Genomic DNA, 21128 nt, shown 5'->3' on the forward strand with positions numbered 1-21128 from the left:
CTGAAACCCAAATAGGGCTTGTAATACTTTAATCAAACCACAGGTCGCAATTTTGGAGATAATTCAAATGATCTTTTATGGTACCGTAGACGAAGCCTGTTGAAAATGGTTTACATCGGTCCATTATTTCACCTAGCCCCCATACAACTGAACCCGCCGAATAGGGCTTTTAAGTTCATAATTATGTTTAATATACTCATATCTCGACAAAGAGCTGCAAAACCAAGTTGTATACAAGACTTGATGACCCTCACGAATACCATAATAATAGGTTCTCATATGACCCTAGCCCCTATGAAAAGCCCCCATCAAAATTTCACTTAAATGTCCACAATTTTATTCAACAATAAACGGCTTAAGTATGTATATCTAAGGCAAGGTACAATTCAACTTAAATGCTTTGTTATGGCAACTAAATCACATTATATTTTTGTCAAAGGTGTAGGGTATTATATGGTCGGGCCTCGCCTGACTATAATTTCTTACTTATTTTCATATTTTTTTATTACTCTAAGTAGATATGAATAAAAATAAAAGAAAGGAGATGATTATGCACATAATGCTGATGCGTTTTGTGTAACAGGAGTGAGCATAACAACCAACGACCGTTTCTGTTTGAAAATTACTTTCCGTTGATGAAATTAAAATGCATTTCCAACCAACAGTGGTGTGATTTAAAAACGCATGCATTTCCAAATTACACATCAAATATATACATACGTAAAATGCAAAAGTTACTAAATTTATAAAGTCAAATGCAAATGTTGGTCAGTTTAATCATATCTTTGGTTGTAGCAATCATTATATTTAAATCCATTAAGCGACATAAGCATCTTTAATATTTTTAACATAAAATCATAAACATTTTCGTGCCAAACATAATCTATTTGATAATACAATAAAAAATTTTAATTATTCTATAACAAAGTCCAACTATATTTCTTCTATCAGTGTAAATTTACTCATTGTGAAGTATTATTATGACGATGATGATTGTATAAAAATTACAGAATGGATATGAATGTAATAAAAAAGAAATCTTTTATTTAATATTCTCTGTGTGGTACTATTCTTGGGTGCTGTTCACGTTTATAGACATTATTTTGCTGACAACGATGATGCAATTTAAATGCATGAAATACATTATAATAAATTATTTAAATGATTTAATTTATTTTCATCTTAAATTTGAAGTGTGCTTTTGCGAACAAAAATTAGAAGTTATTATAAAGACATAAATTAAATGTGTTATAAAAAAATGGGATATAAAATTTCATTGAAGGCAATGAACTGAACTAAAACTGAACTAGAACTAAACTAGAACTGAACTAGAACTGAACTAGAACTGAACTAGAACTGAACTAGAACTGAACTAGAACTGAACTAGAACTGAACTAGAACTGAACTAGAACTGAACTAGAACTGAACTAGAACTGAACTATAAACTGACTAGAACTGAACTAGAACTGAAATAGAACTGAACTAGAACTGAACTAGAACTGAACTAGAACTGAACTAGAACTGAACTAGAACTGAACTAGACCTGAACCTAGAACGAACTAGAACTGAACTAGAACTGAACTAGAACTGAACTAGAACTGAACTAGAACTGAACTAGAACTGAACTAGACTGAACTAGAAACTGAACTAGAACTGAACTAGAACTGACTAGAACTGAACTAGACCTGAACTAGAACTGAACTAGAACTGAACTAAACTGAACTACAGAACTGAACTAGAACTGAACTAGAACGGAACTAGAACTGAACTAGAACTGAACTAGAACTGAACTAGAAACTGAACTAGAACTGAACTAGAACTGAACTAGAACTGAACTAGAACTGAACTAGAACTGAACTGAACTGACTGAACTAGAACTGAACTAGAACTGAACTAGAACTGAACTAGAACTGAACTAGAATGAACTAGAACTGAACTAGAACTGAACTAGAACTGAACTAGAACTGAACTAGAACTGAACTAGAACTGAACTAGAACTGAACTAGAACTGAACTAGAACTGAACTAGAACTGAACTAGAACTAAACTAGAACTGAACTAGAACTGAACTAGAACTGAACTAGAACTGAACTAGAACTGAACTAGAACTGAACTAGAACTGAACTAGAACTGAACTAGAACTGAACCAGAACTGAACTAGAACGGAACTAGAACTGAACTAGAACTGAACTAGAACTGAACTAGAACTGAACTAGAACTGAACTAGAACTGAACTAGAACTGAACTAGAACTAAACTAGAACTGAACTAGAACTGAACTAGAACTGAACTAGAACTGAACTAGAACTGAACTAGAACTGAACTAGAACTGAACTAGAACTGAACTAGAACTGAACTAGAACTGAACCAGAACTGAACTAGAACGGAACTAGAACTGAACTAGAACTGAACTAGAACTGAACTAGAACTGAACTAGAACTGAACTAGAACTGAACTAGAACTGAACTAGAACTGAACTAGAACTGAACTAGAACTGAACTAGAACTGAACTAGAACTGAACTAGAACTGAACTAGAACTGAACTAGAACTGAACTAGAACTGAACTAGAACTGAACTAGAACTGAACTAGAACTGAACTAGAACTGAACTAGAACTGAACTAGAAACTGAACTAGAACTGAACTAGAACTGAACTAGAAATGAACTAGAACTGCTGAACTAGAAGAACTAGAACTGAACTAGAACTGAACTAGAACTGAACTAGAACTGAACTAGAACTGAACTAGAACTGAACTAGAACTGAACTAGAACTGAACTAGAACTGAACTAGAACTGAACTAGAACTGAACTATAACTGAACTAGAACTGAACTAGAACTGAACTAGAACTGAACTAGAACTGAACTAGAACTGAACTAGAACTGAACTAGAACTGACTAACTGAACTAGAAACTGAACTAGAACTGAACTAGAACTGAACTAGAACTGAACTAGAACTGAACTAGAACTGAACTAGAACTGAACTAGAACTGAACTAGAACTGAACTATAACTGAACTAGAACTGAACTAGAACTGAACTAGAACTGAACTAGAACTGAACTAGAACTGGAACTAGAACTGAACTAGAACTGAACTAGAACTGAACTAGAACTGAACTAGAACTGAACTAGAACTGAACTAGAACTGAACTAGAACTGAACTAGAACTGAACTAGAACTGAACTAGAACTGAACTAGACTGAACTAGAACTGAACTAGAACTGAACTAGAACTGAACTAGAACTGACTAGAACTGAACTAGAACTGAACTAGAACTGAACTAGAACTGAACTAGAACTGAACTAGAACTGAACTAGAACTGAACTAAAGGAACTGAACTAGAACTGAACTAGAACTGAACTAGAACTGAACTAGAACTGAACTAGAACTGAACTAGAACTGAACTAGAACTGAACTAGAACTGAACTAGAACTGAACTAGAACTGAACTAGAACGGAACTAGAACTGAACTAGAACTGAACTAGAACTGAACTAGAACTGAACTAGAACTGAACTAGAACTGAACTAGAACTGAACTAGAACTGAACTAGAACTGAACTAGAACTGAACTAGAACGGAACTAGAAACTGAACTAGAAGAACTAGAACTGAACTAGAACTGAACTAGAACTGAACTAGAACTGAACTAGAACTGAACTAGAACTGAACTAGAACTGAACTAGAACTGAACTAGAACTGAACTAGAACTGAACTAGAACTGAACTAGAACTGAACTAGAACTGAACTAGAACTGAACTAGAACTGAACTAGAACTGAACTAGAACTGAACTAGAACTGAACTAGAACTGAACTAGAACTGAACTAGAACTGAACTAGAACTGAACTAGAACTGATGAACTAGAACTGAACTAGAACTGAACTAGAACTGAACTAGAACTGAACTAGAACTGAACTAGAACTGAACTAGAAACTGAACTAGAACTGAACTAGAACTGAACTAGAACTGAACTAGAACTGAACTAGAACTGAACTAGAACTGAACTAGAACTGAACTAGAACTGAACTAGAACTGAACTAGAACTGAACTAGAACTGAACTAGAACTGAACTAGAACTGAACTAGAACTGAACTAGAACTGAACTAGAACTGAACTAGAACTGAACTAGAACTGAACTAGAACTGAACTAGAACTGAACTAGAACTGAACTAGAACTGAACTAGAACTGAACTAGAACTGAACTAGAACTGAACTAGAACTGAACTAGAACTGAACTAGAACTGAACTAGAACTGAACTAGAACTGAACTAGAACTGAACTAGAACTGAACTAGAACTGAACTAGAACTGAACTAGAACTGAACTAACTGAACTAGAACTGAACTAGAACTGAACTAGAACTGAACTAGAACTGAACTAGAACTGAACTAGAACTGAACTAGAACTGAACTAGAACTGAACTAGAACTGAACTAGAACTGAACTAGAACTGAACTAGACTGAACTAGAACTGAACTAGAACTGAACTAGAACTGAACTAGAACTGAACTAGAACTGAACTAGAACTGAACTAGAACTGAACTAGAACTGAACTAGAAATGAACTAGAACTGAACAGAAACGACTAGAACTGAACTAGAACTGAACTAGAACTGAACTAGAACTGAACTAGAACTGAACTAGAACTGAACTAGAACTGAACTAGAACTGAACTAGAGAACTAGAACTAAACTGAACTGAACTAGAACTGAACTAGAACTGAACTAGAACTGAACCAGAACTGAACTAGAACTGAACTAGAACTGAACTAGAACTGAACTAGAACTGAACTAGAACTGAACTAGAACTGAACTAGAACTGAACTAGAACTGAACTAAACATGAACTGAACTAGAACTGAACTAGAACTGAATTATACCTGTTCAACAATATTGCATATTAATGACAAATGAAGGTCACTTAAGTATTATAGTCAAACTAAGTAATATTATGGCAACATTTTGTTTCAATAAAATTCCACCTTTACTTTGTCCTCTATAAACGGCTATTAATGAGATCAAGAGTTGGTGTCAAAGTTGTAAACATTAAAAAAAATAATAACAATTTACTTGTAAATTTTTTCATGTACTGGTGCTTAATTTTCAAAACTTTTTTATTTCTAACCTAAAATGAGCTTTTATTTCCCCTACAACATTTTTATAGCGCTTAATGCTTCTAAAAAAATACCAACATAAAAGTTAACATTTTATAAAATTCTTGTCACCTTTTGCAAAACAACTTAGAGCCAGATTTATATTAATTTTGTGAGCATTTAACATATTCAAATATATTTTTTTCTTTAACACTGCACAGTGGGGCAGAATGGAAATTTTTTGGAAATAAATCTGGCATTTCTAAACGGCTGATCCGATCGGGATAAAATTTGGCGTGAGCGTAGCCAAGGAGTATTCGAGTTTAAGTTTTGAAGATGAACCCTGCAGATGCCCCAGGGACGGCGCTGTGGCGGCTCAAAGTAGGGTACCTACGACATGTAAAATTTTTAAACTCGTGCCATTTTTTTGTTTTTCACCCAAATACAAAGATTTTTACATTTTATGAAAGCGCTCGACGAGATCTTGAAAAAACATGCTTGGACATACTACTTATCTCTTATAATATCCGAGTTATAGGCATTTAAAAATTTAGTGATACAAAATTTACCATACCTTGGTCCGCCTTTTTTTGAATACCGGGCGTAATTTTGGACCAAATGGACTCAATTTTTTCTTGTTAGTTAGACAACAAATTTCCAATAATATACAAAAAATTTCAGATCAATATTGTTTACAGATCCAAAAATATACGTTTTTTAATATAAAAATTCAAAAAATTTTAGATTTTTGGCGTTTTTTTGCCAAAAATGTGTCTTAAATCTTTTATTAATAAAATAAAATTTTTATTAAGAACATATAACAATTTTATAGTTTTATAAAAGGTATCTTTACGCAGAACGCTTTGGCGTAAAAAACTTGTCCTATTTTTTGAAAATGTTGCCACTGCGTCCTTCCGAATATGACCTATTTTTTATCAAAACTTCAACTTTGGGCGACATGTTCTAAAATCCCAAAGCTGGGATCAGAAAACTGAAAGCAGTTTTGGAAACCTCAATATGTTTTCTATCTACTCCAAAAGTATTTTCCCAGCCCTGAAAGAAATGTGGACCCTATGGGCAAAAAAGTAAAAAATCCCATTTTTGGGATTTTCATTCCTATTTTTGGGAATTGCGGGATGCCCTTTGACCTTTTCAATTTTTTTTTTTTGCATATTCTTATTTGAAATGACAAATTTAACAAGCGTTGAAAATTTCATTGAGTTTTGTTCATAAATAAAGATTTTGTCATATATTACATATTTGTTTAATATCTAAAACTATGATTTATATCAAAATTTTAATAGGATCGCAGATAGCTACAACAATTTAGTCCATATTTATCCCTTAATATCATTTTTTAGTTAGATATGGAAATTCTCGACCCTTTACAAAAAATTTCAAGCCAATATCTCAATTACATTCAAAAATATGTTCATTTAAACCTGTGTCCTTTAATTTCATCTTTTTCATATTTTAGTATTAAGTATGACAGAACATACATTTGGTGTTGAATAAAATATTTGGACAATTTTTAAAAATTATTTAGTTAATTATTTTATTATAATATTGTATATAAAATAAAAAAAATTATAATTTTATTATGAGCCACGCACAACAACACCTAAATCACCCCACACAAATTACCTTTCCCGCCCACCGAAATATAAAACACAATTTAATACAATATCATCAGTTAGTATAATAGCTTTTTTTATTTGAACTGTTTATCTTAAACATAATACAATTAATTCTTACAACCTACTTATATAGTTAATTCCTAACACTACTAATTTTCTATAAAATAATCTGTCATATCGGTATACATATCCAGAAGGTAATATAAGTCCTTTAAATCTTCCTTGTTTTGAGATGATAGAGTTTCATAACAAATCCATCTTTTTCGCATAGTTGAAAGAACAGGATCAGAAGATAGAAGTAAACTATTAAAAATATCTTCATTCTGTGATTGCCTGGAGCATTTTCCTGAGCTGAATAGTTGAACATGCTTAAAATCTCGATTCCTCGCTTCCTGGGCTTCTTCTGTTAACTCTCCAAGTGGAAGAATATTCGATTCAATTATTATTTGACCATGACACAATACTTTGTGTACTGTTGGTGTTAGTTCCCTCCATGGATACAGAGATACAAGTAATTTAGAAATTTCAGATGTGTATTCCCCAAATCGATTTTCATTAATTTTATGTTTACTATTCAGTGCCATTAAAATAGTTTTAACTCTTCGAAGCAACTCCTTGTCGATTCCAGTTATTTTTGAAGTAATTTCAAAATCACGAAAAAACCTTCTCGACGTATTACCGTCATTTGTACTACCTCAACTTGAAAGTGGTTTGTCGATGTTTAATCCCATCTGACTTTAAATTCTTCTTGGATTCTGCTTTTTTCCGCAGCTCTCAGTTCTTTCAATTCTTCATTATTTTTTGTTGATTTAGTAGGATAGTTTGTTTTTTTTTTTCCTGGATCGCCTTGTATGATGGTAATATATTGTGTCCTTTTTCATGCAGAGCTTTCCTTAATATTTGGTACTTATTTCGACTGAGACCCAGTTCCAACATAAGCGCTATTGCTTCCTCTTCAGTAAAATTTGATTATGATGTTGGAGTTGGTATACTTTCCACAATTCGCTTAAGTCGTTTTGGTGATGCATTAGGAAGAATAGTTGCAATATGTACGGCATCCATAGGTTGGTTTTCCTTTTTCAGCATTTCGTTAAATGTATCAGCAATTTCCTCATTTGAGATTGAAAAAAGTTTTTGTGTGACCCTCTTTTTTTTTACCTTGAACATAAGTCTTCGTATGACTTGCAAGGCGCTCCTATTGATGTGTTGTAAGTTGAGATTTCCGTAGTAGTTTCCATCCAACTACAAAATTTTAATCGAAATTTCTTTTGATTTCCATCCACAGACTTACTTTTTACATCAAAAAGTTTTAAAAAGTTTTCAATTTTTGATATGCCTGTTTTGTCTACTTTTCTACTATATGTAGTTTTTATATAATTTGAAATGTCTTCAATTCTTTCTAATACTAAAATATGAAAAAGATGAAATTAAAGGACACAGGTTTAAATGAATATATTTTTGAATGTAATTGAGATATTGGCTTGAAATTTTTTGTAAAGGGTCGAGAATTTCCATATCTAACTAAAAAATGATATTAAGGGATAAATATGGACTAAATTGTTGTAGCTATCTGCGATCCTATTAAAATTTTGATATAAATCATAGTTTTAGATATTAAACAAATATGTAATATATGACAAAATCTTTATTTATGAACAAAACTCAATGAAATTTTCAACGCTTGTTAAATTTGTCATTTCAAATAAGAATATGCAAAAAAAAAATTGAAAAGGTCAAAGGGCATCCCGCAATTCCCAAAAATAGGAATGAAAATCCCAAAAATGGGATTTTTTACTTTTTTGCCCATAGGGTCCACATTTCTTTCAGGGCTGGGAAAATACTTTTGGAGTAAATAGAAAACATATTGAGGTTTCCAAAACTGCTTTCAGTTTTCTGATCCCAGCTTTGGGATTTTAGAACATGTCGCCCAAAGTTGAAGTTTTGATAAAAAATAGGTCATATTCGGAAGGACGCAGTGGCAACATTTTCAAAAAATAGGACAAGTTTTTTACGCCAAAGCGTTCTGCGTAAAGATACCTTTTATAAAACTATAAAATTGTTATATGTTCTTAATAAAAATTTTATTTTATTAATAAAAGATTTAAGACACATTTTTGGCAAAAAAACGCCAAAAATCTAAAATTTTTTGAATTTTTATATTAAAAAACGTATATTTTTGGATCTGTAAACAATATTGATCTGAAATTTTTTGTATATTATTGGAAATTTTGTTGTCTAACTAACAAGAAAAAATTGAGTCCATTTGGTCCAAAATTACGCCCGGTATTCAAAAAAAGGCGGACCAAGGTATGGTACATTTTGTATCACTAAATTTTTTTAATGCCTATAACTCGGATATTATAAGAGATAAGTAGTATGTCCAAGCATGTTTTTTCAAGATCTCGTCGAGCGCTTTCACAAAATATAAAAATCTTTGTATTTGGGTGAAAAACAAAAAAATGGCACGAGTTTAAAAATTTTACATGTCGTAGGTACCCTACTTTGAGCCGCCACAGCGCCGTCCCTAGGGCATCTGCAGGGTTCATCTTCAAAACTTAAACTCGAATACTCCTTGGCTACGCTCACGCCAAATTTTATCCCGATCGGATCAGCCGTTTAGAAATGCCAGATTTATTTCCAAAAAATTTCCATTCTGCCCCACTGTGCACTGCAATTAAAATAACGTTTAAATATGCAAAACACAATCTAATTACACTTTGTGTGAGCCTTCGTCTTTTAAGTATAAGGTATTAAGTGCTTAAAAGAAAGGGAAATAAATCTTAATATCTACGTAAAAAATAAACAAGAACGGAAATTATTTAAGAAAATAAAAAAACACCACCTTTTGGGTCATTAACCCAAATACTCAATGTCAGTCACAAACATTTAATGGACAGCAGCGCGTTAACAAAGGAAAGTGTTTTGTATTTAAAACATTTCTTTTTTTTTTTTGTATTTTTTTATAATTTGATTTGAAAACATGGCTGTTGTCCAAGCCACTTAAGTCCAGTCCAACTTTTAATGAAAGCAAAAGTATTTTAAGCAGAAAAAAAAACGAAAAGTTATGTGAAAGTTGTATTTGAATTTGTCTTTTGTTCTGTTGTATGTATTTAAAATTGTGCAGAAATGTTTTGTAAGAAAAATGTTTTTCTAAGGGACTGAGTTTAGTTCTTTGTAAAAGTTTTTCTTTTCTTTAGGTTCCTATTGTTCAAGTACTTTCTTTAGAAAATATACAAATTTATTTTCAAATTTATTATGCAAAATTTGTAATATTAGAAAACTTATACAAGAATCTGTTTAACGTATTCAGATTTGATTACATGATTTACACTGTGAAACAAAATTTAGAAAACATTAATTGATAGAAGGATCCAATCCAGATTTTATGTCCCTTCATTCGAATGTTTTTATATCGACAAAACATACAATTAATACATTTCTTTTAATTTTTATTTATTAATGACCCATAGTGCACAACATAAATAAAAATTGTTTACATCAAATATAAAAAACAAGGTTTGAAATCTCATAATAATATTTATGTTCTGAATGAATTCAATAGAATAATAAACAATCATTGAATGAATTAATGAAGAAAAAATAAATAAAAATAAATTAAAAACAAAACAAAAAATAATAAAAAATTTATTTTCTAAATTTTTATGTTATTTTCCACTAATTTTCAAATTGGTATGGTCAAGATGTACATATATTTACAAATAACTAAACAAACACCAACCTGCACAAATGTGCGGAAACACGCACGTAAAATCTTCTTCCTTTAGTTATTCTCTCAAACTCTTAGCAATATAAATATTCCATTGGTGTGCCGGTACACATGTACTAATGCAAAAGCAAATACCACTAATATTGGGAACAAACAACTTCCCATCTAAGAGCATTAAAACATTTATAGGTGAACAAAAGGTACATTAAAAGTTTAGGGGTTTTCATAATTAGTTTGTTGTTGTTTATCGTTGGTGAGAGCATGAGTTATGTTTTCAGTTTCTTCAGTTTTATTAGAAAATATACTATATTGAAAGCTCCTGTGGCATAAAAATGGTTTCTGATAACTGGGTTTTTTTTTTTTGCAAAATTAGATTATTACATTAAATATTGATAGTTTTGGCACGAAAGGTTTAAAAATTTCATGTTTTGTTTTGCGAAAAATAATACAAGGAAACCTGGAACAAATAATAGCGTGATATATAAAACTTATTTCACGTTTTATATAGAAAAAACAAATGTAACGTAACAGTGGGCTCGACAAGTAGTCTGAACTATAAAGAATCGACTAAAGAGTTGGACTATATACTTTTCTAAAATTGTAACTGTAGAACTCCCTATAGTCTGGGCCATTGACTCGCCATAGCATAGAATATAATATATAGGCTGTACTATAGAAACGCCTAAAGTCTATAACATGGATTATAGTTATAGACTATAGATTTATCTATAATCTGGACTACAGACTTATCCGTAGTCTGGACTATAGACTTATCTATAGTCTGGAATATAGACTTATCTACAGTCTGGACTGTAGACTTATTTATAGTCTGGACTATCTGTAAGTCTGGACTATCTATAAGGCTGGACTATAGACTAATCTATAGTCTGTCTATAATCTAATCTATAGTCTGGACTATAGACTTATCTGTATATAAGTCTGGACTATAGACTTATCTATAGTCTGGACTATAGACATATCTATAGTCTGGAGTATAGACTTATCTATAGTCTGAACTATAGACTTATCTATAGTCTATCTATAGACTGGACTATAGACCTATCTATAGTCTGGACTATAGATTTATCTATAGTCTGGACTATAGATTTATCTATAGTCTGGACTATAGACTTGTCTATAGTCCGGACTATAGAATTATCTATAAGTCTGGACTATAGACTAATCTATAGTCTAGACTGTAGACTTATCTATAGTCTGGACTATAGACTTATCTATAGACTGGACTATAGACTTATCTATAATCTGGACTATAGACTTCTCTAGTCTGGCCTGTAGACTTATCTATAGTCTAGACTACAGACTTATCCATAGTCTGGACTATAGACTTATCTATAGACTCGACTATAGACTTATCTAAAATCTGGACTTTAGACTTATCTATAGTCTGGATTATAGACTTCTCTATAGTCTGGAATAGACTTCTCTCTAGTCTGGACTATAGACTTATCTATAGTCTGGATTATAGACTTATCAATAATCTGGACTATAAACTTATCTATAGTCTAGACTATAGACTTATCTACAGTCTGGATTGTAGACTTATCTATGGTCTGGACTATAGACTTATCTGCAGTCTGGACTATAGACTTATCAATAGTCTGGACTATAGACTTATCTATAGTCTGGATTATAGACTTATCTATAGTCTGGACTATAGACCTATCTATAGACTGGACTATAGACCTTTCTATAGACTGGACTATAGAGCTATATATAGTATAGATTTATCTATAGTCTGGACTATCTATAAGTCTGGACTATAGACTAATCTATAGTCTGGACTATAAACTAATCTATAGTCTGTACTATAGACTTATCTATAGTCTGGACTATAGACTTATCTATAGTATGGACTATTGACTTATCTATAGTCTGGACTATCGATTTATCTATAGTCTGGACTATAGACTTATCTATAGTCTGGAGTATAGACTTATCTATAGTCTGAACTATAGACTTATCTATAGTCTGGACTATAGACTTATCTATAGTCTGAAATATTGATTTATCTATAGGCTGGACTAAGACTTATCTTAAGTCTGGACTATAGACTTATCTATACTCTGGACTATAGACTTATCTATACTCTGCACTATAGACTTATCTATAGTCTGGACCATATTATTAATCTGGACTATATACTGATATATACTCTGGACTTAGCACACAACAGGCCCGAAGCGCACAACAAGCCCGATAGTGGCCTAGGTGTATCCTATCCTCAACCTAACCTATCTATAGGCTGGACTATAGTCTGGACAACAGACAATAGTCCGGACTATAGATTTATCTATAGTGTGGACGATAGACTTATCTATGGTCTGGACTATAGTCTTATCTATAGTCTGGACTATAGTCTTATCTATAGTCTGGACTATAGACTTATCTATAGTCTGGACTATGGACACATCTACAGTCTGAACTATAGAGAACTGAACTATAGTTCGGAGCATAGATTGGTCCATAATTAACCACAGCTCCCGTATAAAGCCAATACAATAGACTTCTCTATAGTCCGGACTATAGATTTATCTATAGTCTGGACGATAGACTTATCTATTGTCTGGACTATAGTCTGGACTATAGTCTTATCTATAGTCTGGACTATAGACTTATCTATAGTCTGGACTATGGACACATCTATAGTCTGAACTATAGAGAACTGCACTATAGTTCGGAGCATAGATTGGTCCATGATTAACCACAGCTCCCGTATAAAGTCCACATCCGATGATAAAATTTTACTCGAATATGTTTTGTATATATATGAAAATAATTTTTAGAAAGTTTCTCCTGATCCGCACATAATATGTCATAGCTCCCATAAAACGCCTTTTTTTGACACATTCCTTAATTTTGATATCGGGGTAAAGTTAATATATTTAACACTTTTTTTTGCAGGTTTTTTGATAAAAATTGGAAACTGAAGAAATTTTCGGTCGATATAAAAGTGAAAATTCAAACATTTTTAAATATTTTTGGCTTTAAGTAAGATTCTGCTTGTTCCAAAAACACCTGTTGATTAACAAAAATTATTTAATGGCCACCCAAATTACTACGGTTTCAAATATTCTTTAATTATTAAAATAAAATAAATAATTGAGCAAATTTTTAAAAATAAATACTTGTTTAACAAAAATTTTTCAATGAATTCGATAAGTAACTTAACTACAAGTACATTAATTTAAAAACACAAATCAAAATAAAACTTTAATAATATTGATTTCAAAATAATGAACCACCTTTCTCCTTAAGAAAATCACAAATAGAAAAAAAATATCGACCATAACTTTCCACACACAGCTGAGGGCCATAAGAAATTTACGTCAATCGAATGGTAGACGACAAAAATAAATGTTCATTAAATATAAAAAAAAAATCAAACTTACATAAATACAGCCATTGAAGGTATTCAATACATTTTGCTATTCTGTCGTTTTTTTTTTAATTAAAACCAAACGTTTCGAATTCTTGGAAATAACAGAAAAGAGAAAATATATTTTGTCGTTTTATTTTATTTTGAAATTAGAAAACAATTTTATGTTGTTACGACTAAATTCAGTTTTTTAAGACTATTATTTTTTATAATATGAAAAGTTATTTGTTGAATTTAATTTTTTTTGTAACTCGATATGCTACACTTTTAACGTTTATCACACATGCACGAGCAGTTGATGATACTGAATAAACACTGAATTGAATACCCTTTTTGTGAACCGCATACACACTAAACATGTGCGTCAATAAAATTTTAATTGAGAAATACAATACTAATGATAATGACCTAAACATTATGCAGGAGTAGAGGAATGAATGAATGAATTTGGAAGGTAGTTTAAGCGGAAGGTTATTTGCGAGAGTGGTAGTATCGATGTACCTCTTTATCTTTAATATCTTTACAATGGTGTCTTTTGTGTTTTTGGGTGTTGTAAAGTTTAGTAAAATATATGTATTGGTATGTATCATATACTTGTATTAGGGTGGATTTTTTTTGTGAATTTCTAAAAGTACAGATTGTGTCATTAGGCACTTCTCAAAATTTGAAAACTAAATGGACGGACCTTCCATAGTGGGTGTGTTACCTCTCATATAAAGAAAATATTAAAAAATATTAAATATTAAAACATAACAGTTATAGTTCTAACGGAGCCCCTTTAGTATCATAATGAATATTTAAGACAAAATGGGCGAACTACAAATATGGGGCGTGGTACCTTCCACATGAATTTGGATGAATCTGGGAATATATCACAGCCAAAACTTTGAAATTTGGCACAAGCAACTTTCAAACTCATATGTACAATTTGGGACAACATGGCCGTATAAGCCATAGAGGGCGCACCTTCTATAGTGAGCGTGTTACTTCTCATATAAAGAAAATATTAAAGTATATATGACAAAACATAACAGTTATAGTTCTAACGGGGCCCTTTTAGTATCATAATGAATATTTAAGACAAAGTGGGCGAACTATAAATAGGGGGCGTGGCACCTTCCACATGAATTTGTATATCTGGGTATCTATCACAGCTAAAACTTTGAAATTTGGCACAAGCAACTTTCAAACTCATATGCACAATTTGGGACAACATGACCGGATAAGCCGTAGAGGGCGTAGCATCCTCCATAAGAATTGAAGACAAAAATTCGTATATTTGGGAAATCCTTAGAGCTAGAATACTCAAATTTTGAACGAATAACGAATATGAATTATGAATATTTGAAAAAATTTATAAATTTACAATAGTGGGCGTTGCACACAGGGCATGGCTAGTAATTATGTAAAATTTTCAAAAATTACAAACGATCCGACTAAAAGCTATTAACAGGGCTATGGACCGATCTTTATTGAAAGTGTTTATGTGGAATTTTATCATGATAACGATATACGTAATCGTTTTACGTGAGGTAAAGTGAAAGTACAATTTTGGGCCCCTATGAGCGAAACTATAAAGAACCAAAAGTGGGGCTAAAAATTTATAAATTCTTAAAGCTATTGCATTTCATTAATAAAAACACAAACTACCCTAATGTCCATATAAATGTTGGATAATTTCAAGTATTTTTGTTTAATACTTTTGGGAATTGTTATAAAAAATTCATATGCTAAACATTTTTTTTGTGGTAATAAGCACCATTGTAATTTGATTAGGTTTGTATAAATTAAAGAAAATGTTCTCATTTTTTTGTTAATACAGTGAGAAAAAGAATGTAAAGTTATAGTTGTACATTTTTTAGTGGTAAGGTTAGAAACTAATTATGTCGATTACCATCCAACAATAATAATGTTTATATGCATAAGCTTAAATAATATCCGAATTATTTCCTAACTGTGTATAACCATGTCCGTCCATCTGTCTATCCTTCCACATAAATATCTGTCCGTCTGTGTGACCATGTAAACTTTATGATTAAAGTCAAGGTCATCATTTTAAAGTTAGGTGAAGGCATAATCCCACTAAGAACAAAGCCCACTGAAAGTGGTCAAAATAAGTTATTAATTTCCGGCTTAGTTACATTTTTAATTACAATTACATTTGAAATAATAGTATTTGAGGTTTGGTTAATTACAATTACTTGACAGATAGACAGACAGACAGACAGACAGACGGACAGACAGACAGACAGACAGACGGATGAACATAGTTGAAAGTGATTGGTCTTTGATTGAGATTTAGTCAATTACAATTACTTGACAGACGGACAGACAGAGACAGACAGACGGATGGACATAGTTGAAAGTAATTGGTTTACTTTAGGTGTTACAAACATCAACACAAACGCATAACAGCCTCCCCACTACAGTGGTGTAGGGTATAAAAACATCAAAACCACAGGTTGAACTATAGACGACCCATTATTTTCGCTTTGTGATGCCTTAGAGTACAAACTAGTGACAAAATAAGACAGTCCCAATGCTTGCCGCCCGGAGATCTATCTGTAGCATTCCTCGACAACAATCCACAACCACACTGTTCTAAAGGAGCCCCTTTAGTATCATAATGAATATATAATGGCAAAACTCAAAATAAGTACTCACATATATGATTACGTGTAAGTCATTATTAGAGTACTTAAAAGTATGGCAAATTTTTCGCAGTGTATATTTGAATGAATTAATTTTTTGTTAATTTTTTTCTGTGTCAAAACAATCTAATCAAATGAGAAGTAATTAAGTAAATTAGTTAAAGAAAATTTCATTTGAATATTACACACCCATATATAAAAGAAAAGACCGGCAGTGCTTGTCCCTTTTAGGCATTATTTATCTCAAATATCTATTTGGTTGATTTACGTTTTTATTATTTGAGGACTTGACATAACTTTATCTCTTTATAAAATTAATAATAAAGAAACAGGTGTCACTTAAGTGTACCCTAGTAATGCTAACGAGAAATTAATCAATTCAATTTTAATATATATAATGCACATTTGTTTCTGCATAATAACCTCAAGAAATAGTTATTTATCCTAACAGAAGTAAAAGAGAATCCCGATTAAAGTCCTTGTAGGGCAAATATATATCTTCATATAGTAAATCGACAACTTGAGACAATCACCCCAAACTAAAGGGTTCATAGAAACATTTTAACACATGCATACATAACAGGTGTATATACATACTTATCTATACACACACACACAAACAAACTTATGTCCGAAAAAATATTAAAATTTCTGTCAAAATACGATGGAATGTCTCTATTTCCAACTAAATATGACACATAAAAACATACAACTTTTTTTCATACAGAAAATTTAATTATAAGAAACTGTTACACATAAATAATAAATATTATAGTTGGAATTTCTAATAAACTGTCAAACTTACGTTTTTTATCGATTTCTGATAACAACAAAAAACACTTTTCTAATATAAAATCTATAACCTTGATAATAGCTAATTTTTTAACGTTTCTTTCGATATTTTCTAACGAATGAAACGAGAGGAAATATTTCCATTAGAATTTCTTTGTGGTTTTTACATTTAAAATGTTTGTGTTTTTTTTTAACAAAAATTCTGAACAAAAGCAACTGCCCTTTTGACATTTCACTTGGCCACTTGTTGTTGCTGTAGTTCGAAGGCATTTCAAAAATTTAATTAAAAAGTTGAAAAAATAAAAAGGACTCCAAGTGCACAAATATATAAATAATAGTCGGCTTCAATTAAAATTTAAAGAAAGAAATTCTGAAGAAATGCAATACAAATGTATAAAAAATAATAAAAAATGTTCACCAAAAAGTCAGAACAACACGTCAATACAATTAAGATGTTGTTGGATATTGACGTTGGCATTGACACAATACAGTGGAGTGAAACAAAAAATTATTTAAAGAATTTAAAAAACTAAGAATGAATTTATAGTCTAGTCTATAGTCTAGTCTATAGTCTAGTCTATAGTCTAGTCTATAGTCTAGTCTATAGTCTAGTCTATAGTCTAGTCTATAGTCTAGTCTATATCTAGTCTATAGTCTAGTCTATAGTCTAGTCTATAGTCTAGTCTATAGTCTAGTCTATAGTCTAGTCTATAGTCTAGTCTATAGTCTAGTCTATAGTCTAGTCTATAGTCTATCTATAGTCTAGTCTATAGTCTAGTCTATAGTCTAGTCTATAGTCTAGTCTATAGTCTAGTCTATGTCTAGCTATAGTCTAGTCTATGAGTCTATAGTCTAGTCTATAGTCTAGTCTATAGTCTAGTCTATAGTCTAGTCTATAGTCTAGTCTATAGTCTATCTATAGTCTAGTCTATATCTAGTCTATAGTCTAGTCTATAGTCTAGTCTATAGTCTAGTCTATAGTCTAGTCTATAGTCTAGTCTATAGTCTAGTCTATAGTCTAGTCTATAGTCTAGTCTATAGTCTAGTCTATAGTCTAGTCTATAGTCTAGTCTATAGTCTAGTCTATAGTCTAGTCTATAGTCTAGTCTATAGTCTAGTCTATAGTCTAGTCTATAGTCTAGTCTATAGTCTAGTCTATAGTCTAGTCTAAGTCTAGTCTATAGTCTAGTCTATAGTCTAGTCTATACTCTAGTCTAGTCTAGTCTATAGTCTAGTCTATAGTCTTATAGTCTAGTCTATACTCTAGTCTATAGTCTAGTCTATAGTCTAGTCTATAGTCTAGTCTATAGTCTAGTCTATAGTCTAGTCTATAGTCTAGTCTATAGTCTAGTCTATAGTCTAGTCTATAGTCTAGTCTATAGTCTAGTCTATAGTCTAGTCTATAGTCTAGTCTATAGTCTAGTCTATAGTCTAGTCTATAGTCTAGTCTATAGTATAGTCTATAGTCTAGTCTATAGTCTAGTCTATAGTCTAGTCTATAGTCTAGTCTATAGTCTAGTCTATAGTAGTCTATAGTCTAGTCTATAGTCTAGTCTATAGTCTAGTCTATAGTCTAGTCTATAGTCTAGTCATAGTCTAGTCTATAGTCTAGTCTAGTCTATAGTCTAGTCTAGTCTATAGTCTAGTATAGTCTAGTCTATAGTCTAGTCTAGTCTATAGTCTAGTCTAGTCTATAGTCTAGTCTATAGTCTAGTCTATAGTCTAGTCTATAGTCTAGTCTATATATAGTCTAGTCTATAGTCTAGTGTGTCTATAGTCTAGTCTATAGTCTAGTCTATAGTCTAGTCTATAGTCTAGTCTATAGTCTAGTCTATAGTCTAGTCTATAGTCTAGTCTATAGTAGTCTATAGTCTAGTCTATAGTCTAGTCTATAGTCTAGTCTATAGTCTAGTCTATAGTCTAGTCTATAGTTAGTCTATAGTCTAGTCTATAGTCTAGTCTATAGTCTAGTCTATAGTCTAGTCTATAGTCTAGTCATAGTCTAGTTAGTCTATAGTCTAGTCTATAGTCTAGTCTATAGTCTAGTCTATAGTCTAGTCTATAGTCTAGTCTATAGTCTAGTCTATAGTCTAGTCTATAGTCTAGTCTATAGTCTAGTCTATAGTCTAGTCATAGTCTAGTCTATAGTCTAGTCTATAGTCTAGTCTATAGTCTAGTCTATAGTCTAGTCTATAGTCTAGTCTATAGTCTAGTCTAGTCTAGTCTATAGTCTAGTCTATAGTCTAGTCTATAGTCTAGTCTATAGTCTAGTCTATAGTCTAGTCTATAGTCTAGTCTATAGTCTAGTCTATAGTCTAGTCTATAGTCTAGTCTATAGTCTAGTCTATAGTCTAGTCTATAGTCTAGTCTATAGTCTAGTCTATAGTCTAGTCTATAGTCTAGTCTATAGTCTAGTCTATAGTCTAGTCTATAGTCTAGTCTATAGTCTAGTCTATAGTCTAGTCTATAGTCTAGTCTATAGTCTAGTCTATAGTCTAGTCTATAGTCTAGTCTATAGTCTAGTCTATAGTCTAGTCTATAGTCTAGTCTATAGTCTAGTCTATAGTCTAGTCTAGTCTAGTCTATAGTCTAGACTAGTTACTTAGTCGAGTCTAGGTTTATTTCTTTATAATTATAATCTCGTCTAAATATTATATTTGATTAAGATTTTATTAAAATGTTCAGTTTAAACCACTGTTCTTTTATTAAGTTAACAATAAATTTCTGTACGCCATCATAACTTAAAAGGTGTAACACCATGCTATTCAGCTTTTTTAAATAACAACGAAAACTTACAAATATATGTATGTATGTTTATAAAAATAAATACAGGTATGTTGAAGAAAAATAACAAGAAGAAAACGAAGAGTAAATTAATTGCACTTTTAGGTATGTAGGTTGTAAGTATTTTACAAGTACTTGTTGTAGTTGTTGTTGCAACAAATTCACTTACCTTGCATTCGACGCTTTATAAAATCCAACGTTCTCGTTGCCGGTTTAATCCTTGGGCTACTATGTCTTCTCATACAAACAAGCAAACAAACTCACGACGAGAGATCGACGTGGTGATATACAATGACTCAATGTTGGCCAGTCGAATCTCTTTATTTTAATACAAATAAATATTTAGAGGAAAGGGAGGCAGCAAACGTGTGTAGTTCTGTGGTTGTATACACTCTGCTATTTAAGAAAGTACTCATAGAGTCCAATTCAGTCAGTACCAGTTTCGTTGTTATCCTTTTAGCCCGAGTTTGTTACAAAATTGTAGTAGTTCATTTTTTGTTTTTTTTTTTTTTTGTTTTTAAGTTGGCTAACAAACGTGCTTGTGGAGATTTTTTATGTTTTCTTATATTTTTTGTAACTTGGTACTTTTGTTGTTGTAACTTGTAACGTTTTTATTTACTTAAATTTTTTGTACAATAACAAGTCGAGGTTTATTTTTTTTAATTTATTATTTTAAGTTTCATTTTTAGTTATTACCCCCGTCGTTTGAGTTGACGTTGATAAGCGTATCACATCAGTTTTTTGTTTATGCAACATTGCTCGTTCTCGTCGTTACACTAAAATGACAGAAAACGGTAGAAGTTGGTTGTTAGTTACAGCTTGATTGTTATAAATTTTTTATTTCTTTAATAATTTTATTTTTATTTTTTATTATATAAACTAATAGACAGCTTTATATGTTGCAATTTATATATGCACAGATTTGGATATTTTATATATCTAATTTGAGAGCCAATACGAATTAAAAACACACTAATATACATATTTTTTATACCCTACACTACCATCGAGGAGTGGGAATTTGTGCTCAGAACCATGTCTGTTTTTAAGCCAATCAA

The 21128-nt window shown here is 31.5% G+C and overlaps 1 protein-coding gene across 1 annotated transcript in view; it reads right to left on the reverse strand.

Moving 5' to 3' along the window:
• The window catches only part of LOC119612392 (small conductance calcium-activated potassium channel protein-like), a 71448-nt gene extending 50606 nt beyond the window's left edge, over positions 1-20842 (reverse strand). The window contains exon 1 of the mRNA XM_037968198.1: positions 20240-20842. The gene's annotated coding sequence lies outside the window, so the exon portion shown is untranslated. The remainder of the gene's footprint in view (positions 1-20239) is intronic.
• Positions 20843-21128: the final 286 nt, after the last annotated feature.

The sequence above is a fragment of the Lucilia sericata genome, unplaced genomic scaffold, assembly GCF_015586225.1.
Source record: "Lucilia sericata isolate MDLA Ls3-8-SP2 unplaced genomic scaffold, ASM1558622v1 Contig001679F_arrow, whole genome shotgun sequence".
Lineage (NCBI taxonomy): Eukaryota > Metazoa > Arthropoda > Insecta > Diptera > Calliphoridae > Lucilia > Lucilia sericata.